This window comes from Poecilia reticulata, linkage group LG9, assembly GCF_000633615.1.
Source record: "Poecilia reticulata strain Guanapo linkage group LG9, Guppy_female_1.0+MT, whole genome shotgun sequence".
NCBI classification, from domain to species: Eukaryota; Metazoa; Chordata; class Actinopteri; order Cyprinodontiformes; family Poeciliidae; genus Poecilia; species Poecilia reticulata.
Genome location: NC_024339.1, coordinates 21458518 through 21467114, shown reverse-complemented (window position 1 = coordinate 21467114; position 8597 = coordinate 21458518). Strand labels below are relative to the sequence as shown.

The 8597-nt window shown below is 40.9% G+C and overlaps 1 protein-coding gene across 5 annotated transcripts in view; it reads right to left on the bottom strand.

Moving 5' to 3' along the window:
* The window catches only part of LOC103470268 (membrane-associated phosphatidylinositol transfer protein 2-like), a 61994-nt gene extending 56168 nt beyond the window's left edge, over positions 1-5826 (bottom strand). For 2 of the 5 annotated variants that reach the window (XM_008418583.2, XM_008418582.2), the window contains exon 1: positions 5074-5823. The gene's annotated coding sequence lies outside the window, so the exon portion shown is untranslated. Of the gene's footprint in view, positions 1-5073 lie in introns of all 5 variants that reach the window. The other 3 variants (XM_017306728.1, XM_008418581.2, XM_008418585.2) reach the window with 3 other exon arrangements.
* Between the last annotated feature and the right edge of the window lie 2771 nt (positions 5827-8597).

The window sequence follows — 8597 nt, the reverse complement described above, 5'->3', positions numbered from 1 at the left end:
CCTCAGTCATTTCCTGGAGAAACTCCGCTGAGTTCCCGCTAACCCTGCTTTCTCCCGTTGGCAGTAGAAGAACCGGTCCGCCGATTCGGCTTCGCCACCAGCTCCCTGACTCTTCAATAAACATCATTGTTTCTGACTCGCTCTGTCTGATTGTGTTCTTGCATGTGGGTTCGCAACCTTAAAGCCAACATGACAGTGAGGGCTAATGTCAAATCAGTGACCCCTGCATGAGGCCGTCTTTTATTCCCATCTGCACTTATTTTTTGAGTCAGCAATGCAGCAGGACTTCAGAATATTCTGGTGTAATTATGAAAACATTTAGCTTACAGCGCTTTGCAAAAGTGTTCATTCCCCTTGAACTTTGCCGTCTTGTTTCACCCATGAATTTTTATGTGTTTTACTGGTAAGGGAAACTGGAAGAAAATGCGCTTTGCCTCGCGCGCTGCAGCTGCTTTACCTCAGCAGGATCGCGCGCGCCTCCTTTCACTCAAACTGGACACAGGCTGACGTGTATGGATATTTACATAAACCTACTGTGAGGAATTATGATCCTTTGGAGCATTCTAGGTAAGAGTTTAAAACCCGCCGCATTAGCTCTGGTTGCGTAGCTCAATGTGAACCTCAGGAATAACTTGCAGTGGTGCCTTCAGAGGTGCGCGTTGTGGAGTGGTGAGAATGATTTATCTTTGTGAACAAACAATTATATGCGGCGTGTACAACTCAGTGGCTCTGTGTCTGTCTTCCCTGTAAAGTTTATGTCTGTGGCTGGAGCGTTTGTGGATAACGCGCAGCGCTAACCTCATCATGCAGGTTCAGCCTGGTGAGGAGCTTTCACGCTCTCCTCGGAGTCACGCATCATGCTGATTTTATATATATTATTTTTTTTTATTATTTTTCGGTTACACGATGCATCAAACCATATCAAATGCGTTGTCTACTTAGAGTTAATACGTGCAGCCGCACGGAGATCTGAGAAACTCGTCCCATAAACTCGACCAACCAGAATAGTTTCTGTGACGCTTATTAAAAACTCAACAGACACGAAATGGAAGAGCTACTCAAGCCACATTAGCAGCATTGAATTAAATCTCCCGTTTGTTGCGCATCTCTGCATAGTGCAGCAGATTTAACTCATCATGCAGGGCTGGTCCATGGCTGTATGAGGCCTTGAGCAGAATCTGATTTAGGGGCCCCTTTTGTTGCTAAAAATATCAGCACCTCTAACAGCTTCTGTGTTAGATTTAGTGAAATATGGGAGAAGGGAGTAGTTTAATTGGCCAGCCTAAAAAGCAATAAGTTCTAATCACAGTTTACCAATTTGTATTTGTAAATTCAAAGATTAAACTCACAGCATCAGATTGTTGCTATGGTAACAAAACAATCTAACTATGAATATTGTTCTTTCAAGTTTTACAAAGTAAACTTACCAGTTCCTTAAAATCTTGTATCTAAATGTTAAACAATTTAAAATAATTTAATTTATGAATTGCCTAAACAATTGAATAAAATTTAACGGCATTGATAATCTCAATAAACAAGTGTTACATTTATGTATCTGTGGTCTGTTTTAAAATATTAGCGTTTATGGGGCCCCTGAAGCCCTTGGGGGCCTGATGGAGCCGCTGACTTAATTTGGATTTAACAGAAGTGAAAATTTGTTGTGTTTAGACTAGTTGTGGGTTTAAATAGCATTTCACTGGAGATCTTTTCCCGTAACATATAATTACACAGTAATACTTTTACATTTCCTGTCACCTTAACATCTTTTAATACAAAAACACGGTGGACCACCGGTGGACCGTCTCGGCACCCCGACCACCGGGCTTAGCAAGTTTTCTGGGGGAAACCCTGTAGGTCATTCTAACAAATGAATATCCTTTGATCTAAACAGAGTTTCTCAATTCTGGTGTTGAATATCCAGCATGTTTTGGGGGGCTTCTCTTCCTAGTTGACAGGCTTCTAAAGCATTTGATGCTGATGACATAATCCAGTCATTTTACTTAGACCAACTGAAGCAGAGACAAATTTAAAATATGGGCCCTGAGGACCAGCGTTTGGAAACACTGAACCAGCTCTATTGTCACTCTGGCTGTTTGCTTAATATTTTGTCCTGCTGGAAGATGAACCTTCATGCTACTCGCAAATCTTCTGCAGCCTCTGAAAGGTTTGAATCCAGAAATTAAGCTGGTCTCACCTCGGAGCAGCTTTGCTGTCCTTCCTGAAGAACAGCCCATACCATGACGCTACCACTACCATGTTTTACTGTGAGAATATAGAGAGGTGAATGTCAGTATTTTACCACACATGGTGTTTTGAATCTAGGTCATGTAGTTCACCAACTACATGACTGCTGAAGGCTGATGGTTTTGCTGGGTTTTTAGAGTGTTTGAATGCAAAAACGCACAGCAAACTTTTTCAGGTTTCCTTATATAAAGTTCTGCAAACTATTAAACATTTCTACACAACAAAAATATTAAGTTAGTAATCGATTGGAAAATAGTGGCCAAACAAGGCAGAAACATTTCCCTAGAGTTTCAAAACCGCCTGGTAGGTGTTTAAATTTGCATCTGCAACAAAGTCTTTGCCCATTCAGGACATAGCGTACATTGTGCAAGTTTCTGCCGGAGGGGGAGGGAAGAACGTCCAAACCTCAAAAAACTGGTTAGGTGTACGAAGCAGGAATTGTTGCGTATGCAGCAGAGAAAGCTCAGCATTATCTTAAAAGGTCAAAACAACAGAGTTAAGCTCATGTGTAAACAAATTTAAGAATCAGCAAATTCTTTGCTTCTTCTTGAAACAAGCAGCATGATCACAAACTTTTTCCTGAATCTTAAGTTATATTTAAAAAAAAAAAAAAAAAGCATCTCATTGCAAGAGTACAAAAGTGTTGAAACAATATGGAGCTCAGAAGAGAGCTGAATTTTTTTTTTTGGTTTTAGTTTTTTTGTCTTTTGCTCTTGCATAATAAGCAAAGGGAACAAAACCCAAAGTATATATAAAAAGCTAACAGCGGTACTTACGCTGTATGTACACATCTTAGAAACATCACAGCCTCCAGCAGCCAGGACTCATGTTTTAACACGTCAAAGCAGAACTTACTTCAGCCGCAGCCATACCGGCCCACAAAACTGCTTGTTTTGGTGTGTGTGCCCCGAATTTCTGCCTTCGACACATTTTATCTGCATGTTTCATCATGTTCTCTTGGGTTCAAGCAACGCTTTCAATTTTGTAACGTAGCTTTTGCATTAAAAACCCACAAACTCACAATTTCCAGTCTTAGTTGAAAGACCTGCTGAGGTGTTGAGCGGAAAGCAGAAGGTGAGAGCGGGAGCGACAAAAGGTGCAGCCGCTCCTGCCCTCGCGGAACAGCGATCATCTGGACAGCAGGCGCCACAGCCTGCGAGTCAGCGCTGCCTCAATGACTCACACAGGCCCTGCTGAGTCAAGTGGAGGGACTCTTGTTGCAGAGAATTACGGACTCGCACTGGAACAAAAACAGGCCTCAGGTATGCAAGAAATTGCTGGCATGCAGGTTCTTGGTGCACATAAACACGACTGGCTGCTATTCATCTGTTCCTTGAGAGGCTGCAGAGACAGGGATCGGGTTTGTGACTCGTCAAGCACGCTGTTATTTAAAGCAGAGCAGTGTCTTACATAAAGTCTCACACCTGTGTGTCACTGTGTAGGCTCTCTGAGAAATGGACACACACAAAAAGGACAGATCGTGGCATGAAAGCTTGAGGAATACAATCAGTCTGGTGCCATGTGATTCCGCACACCGTTCCAATAGCAGCCATGAAAAGACATAGAGTCGGTTCAAGGCTGTTTGTGTCCTTTTCCACCAGCATCAATATTCACAGATCTAATAATAGCCCCTCTGTATCATCCATCTCAATGTTTATTATACATCCAACATAACCATTTTTCCTGCAGCTTAGACAGTAGTGCCCTGTAGAAGAAAGGTGCAGCACATGTACCGCTAAGCTACTTTTATGACGTTAAACTGTTCGGGAACAAAATATTAGAAATGCATGGGAAGGGGCTGCACAACGTCACAACAGCACGCAACTTGCTATATTGTTCTTGAATGTTGCAATGACTACTACATGATTTGGAATAAATGAACAAATACTTCAATCTACAGTGTCAATGTCGGTTTTCTCTGGTTGCACGAAAATTCCAACGCCAAACAGAGAGTAATGTCTTTATAAAATGAGCTAATATTTATTGGACTGTATGTGGCCTAATGTGAAACCGTTTATATGATTGGTTTATTTCTAGGAAGACATTAAATTTTGATGTCCTACTATAGACCTCCCACTCTCCTTCAGCTTTAACATTTTGATAGAGGCTTGACACACAGTGACAGTCCGTCAGACTGGATGAATATATTATTTGCAAGCAGTTTGAATTCTCCCCACCTGACATTTTACAGCCAACCGAATATTGCATCAGAGTCAGTGCAACTGCAACCATTGAAAAGGGATCACAATATTGATTTGATGTATTGTGCAGCTTCTAGTTTGATTCGATTTTTTTTTTTTTTTACCATTTCTATACGTGAACTGGCCCAGTTTGTCTTACAAAGTGCCCCATGAGGATAGTTTTAAGTTGTTGCTGTACAAAAAGCAGAATTGAAAACGTGGTTTTCTTGAGTCTATTAAATGGCCCGTTCCTGCTGGGGAGGAGGGTAAGGCATCTGCTCCCCGGGGGCAGTTTTTCTGAAAAGCCCATATAAAATCATATGCATGATAAGATCTGCCCATGTCACAGTCAGGGTATCCAAAACACCTCCTCATCTGTTAATGCATACCTCCCCTGTGAGCTGCAACTGGGTTATGGATCACAGGAGTGCAGGACAATGCTCTGCATGCAAAGTTAGTCTAAACACGTCTGCTGGAGAGCAAGCACAGCACATGTTGAATGCACGGCTTGTAAGGAAAATAAGATTTATCGAAGGTGGCGTTACATCCCCGAGAAGATGAACTGAAGTAAACCCACCGTCTCTTAGTTACCTAGCAACATGGCAGCAGGGTAAAAGCAAACTGATGGCTGGCAATGCTGAAAACATACCTGAACCCGAAGCACCTCTGCCTTCAACACACTCCTCCAGCAGCAGCAGCAGCAGCAGCAGTCTGGGATTCAAAGTTCATCAGTCTCTCCTCTGGGTTTTATGGCCACCACCTTCTTCCAGAAACACAGATGTCCCTTCAGCATGAGGCAGCCTCCGATCTCAGCGATGCCATAGCCGAACGGAGCGCAACGAAAGTCAGTGACTGATTTCCGTCCACTGGCTCGTCGGTCTGTTTGTGTGTCTGTCGCCTCGACAGGGGAAGGGATGCGGGTACGACGTTTAAAAATGACAAGCGTAGACACATCATCAGCCCCGGGGGTGGGCTACATGAAACCAACCGCAGGTTCTGCCCATGTTTACAAAATCTGTCCACATCATTGCGCGGGAGAGCAACACGCTGGATTTCCTCAATCGACAGAAAAGGCCAAAAACTGTAGAAACGTTAAAATGTCCTTGGAGTATTCGCGCTACGACCCAGTGAGTTGGTGAGTGGGCTCGTCCTGCGGTGAAGAAAACGCAGACAGGGCTGCGTTCAGGCCATTAGCTGCTGCTTCCGTCCACAGAACCGGGAAGGGCGACGAGAAGACGGACAAGGAGCTCTCATCATCATAACTTGCCAGTCCTCTCAAGTCTGAACTGCTGCTTAGACTTCAGCCTTCTCAAGCGCGACACGAAACACAACGCAGATAATGAGAGCATCGTACTTCCGGTAGTCATTTCAAAATAAAAGTCCAGTGTGACGTTGCATTCGTTTAAGACCCATAGCGCTCTTCAGTTTTCACTAAAGCTCCCTTTTTGAATTTACTAATTCAAATGCTAAATGATCCTGTCTATAGAACACAAGGAAAAACGGCAAAAGAAAATGATTTTATTTTTATTTTGAAAGGATTACCAACGTAATTTTCGGCATTTGCCTTTCAACAACGCACACTTAACGATCTGCAAAACGTTGAGGGTAGCGCTCCCCCTGGTGGCAATAAAATATTTTGGTCGAAACCAGACCACAAAGTTGACACTTACGTATTTTCTGAAATTACCAAAAGTCCAATAATGTAATAAATTATTTATTAACCTTAATTTAAAAACGAAATACATTTTCAGCTAATGGTAAGGCTACCTCTAATTTATTTATGTACTACAAATTCAGTTGCATGAGTTACATTTGAGCAGCCTTGTTCCTACCGATCAACAACCAGTCCTGTTGAAGCCCAACAGTATTTGTTTGGAATTTTTGTATCCAAACAAATACTGAACTAAATCAAGAGTTAACCTATTTGTTATCTCACTAATATGGTTTAACAATTAAAAAAGAAGAAAAATTTACATTTTCTTGCGAAAATGAGAATGATGTAAACTGAAATTTTCTGAAGAAAGTGAAAGTCCAAAGAGAACAATCAGTTTTATTACGCAATTAAAGCTTTATCAAGATGTGCATCTTGGTAATGGTTCTGCATATAATGTGGATTCCCTTTACCTTAAGTCTAAGGAAATCTTGGAAGAGAGGAAACAGAAGGCAATATTTTAGGCAGGAAATCTTCTGTTAGTTGTCCAGGGTGCAACTGCAGTATATCAGAGAATCAAATGCTTTATGTTGAACCAGCCTGTGTTGGTTCATCTCTTCATTTTGACCTCTTTTCCACTGGCTCTATTTCTGTATTACCATAGTAGGGCTCTTGACCCTCAGGTCATCCCATCCACTTTCCCAGCTCCACTGACAGGTGAATATACTGTATGCACAACAGCTGTTCAAACCAACTGAAAATTTGCAAGCATTTCTTGTTCAGATTGTTTTATTGTTTCCTTTGCTGGAAGCCACCTTCAGCTTTAAAATTTTTTTTAAAAAAATTTCCATAAAAGAAAATGACACATACACCACTACACACACCTTGTCACACCTTAATATTCTACATGATTGAGATAATTGCATTTATATCAATAATGCACAGCAAAAAGCCCAGTGTTAATTTAACTCTGAAGAGTGTGGACTATATAAACACTGAAAAAGTGTTAATATCAACTCTGTGGGAGTTAACATAGTGTTGATTTAACTCCCACAGAGTTGATATTAACACTTTTTCAGTGTTTATATAGTCCACACTCTTCAGAGTTAAATTAACACTGGACTTTTTGCTGTGTGCAATTATTTACAAAGCTCAATCTCTGCTGGTAGTCCACAAGAAAATGTTCACATTAAAAACTAAATGTATTAATTTCATAAAGATTCAATGTGCAGCACTGTGAACATGAGTGTATCTGTTGGGGCAGCAGCATCAGAGCCAGGGATCTAAAAAGGCTCAACAGCCTGATAGAGAAGACTGGTTCTGTTCTGGTTTTGTTCTAGGGCGACTGTGGGAACTCTGGAGATGCAAAGAAGGATTCTTCATAAAATCAAGAAAATTATGGACAACCCAGACCATCCTCTTCATGAGTCTGTCATGGGAAAACAGAGTATCTTCAGTCAGAGGTTTCTTCTGATTCACTGTAGTACAGACCGCTACAGGAGATCTGTCCCGCCAACAGCCATCACTAATAACTCCTTGAAGACTTTGAATTAATGAGTTACAACGACATTTAATTTTCCTTTGGGAATAATAAAGTATTTTTTAAATTGAATTTCAATTGAGAGATTAGATGAAAATGTAAGTTTCTTTTCCACATGTTAGACAGATGTCGTCACAGGTCATCAGCAACAGATTGTCTTTTCCCGATGACCTGTTTCCTGATTTACTAATTTTAGTTACTGTCAGTGAGGAACAGGAAGCATTACATCACAGTCCATTAATGTGTATGTGGAAAAAAAAAAACTGAGAGCTATTTTTATCCAGGATGTATTTTCTGAATAACAATGTACGTTTATTAGATTTTTTTTCATCCTTTGTCTCATCTATAATGAAATTACATGATACGACATAAACAACATAGTTTTTAAAAAAACATATAACTACAGCCATTATATAGATGTTTATATGTTTACATTTGTTGTAGAAGACACTGTAGATGTCCTCCACCCATAGGCGTAGGAAGCGGGGGGTCGGGGGAGACATGTCCCCCCCAATTTTGGAGAGAGTCACGTTCGTGCCCCCCAATAATTTCACCTCAGTTGCGAAGAATTTTAAAATCTTCCACTCGCATGCTTTTATTTTGAAGGCGCACAATAGCGCATTAGCAGAGCGCTTCCTCCCCTCTCTGAACCGCTCAGAGTAAAGGCAGCAGCAGAGGGAGTCAGAGAAACTCCGTTTGAATGAGGTAAACGATCTGTCAGGAATTTTGCCATGAATATCGCTCGTTTATAACATCTTGTTGTCAATTTATTTTCATATATAGAACTAAATCTTTTTGGTTAAGCTGTTTTAATTCTGGAATAGTCACATGTCCAAAATTTTACTGCTAACTTTGTTTAAAAGTTAGCTAGTCTAGTCACAATGATTTAGAATGAGACTGAAAAAGCAGCGAAGTTAGCCTTTTTATTATTTAAAGTGAGCAACACCTGATCATACTCGACCACTTAACGTGTATTTATATA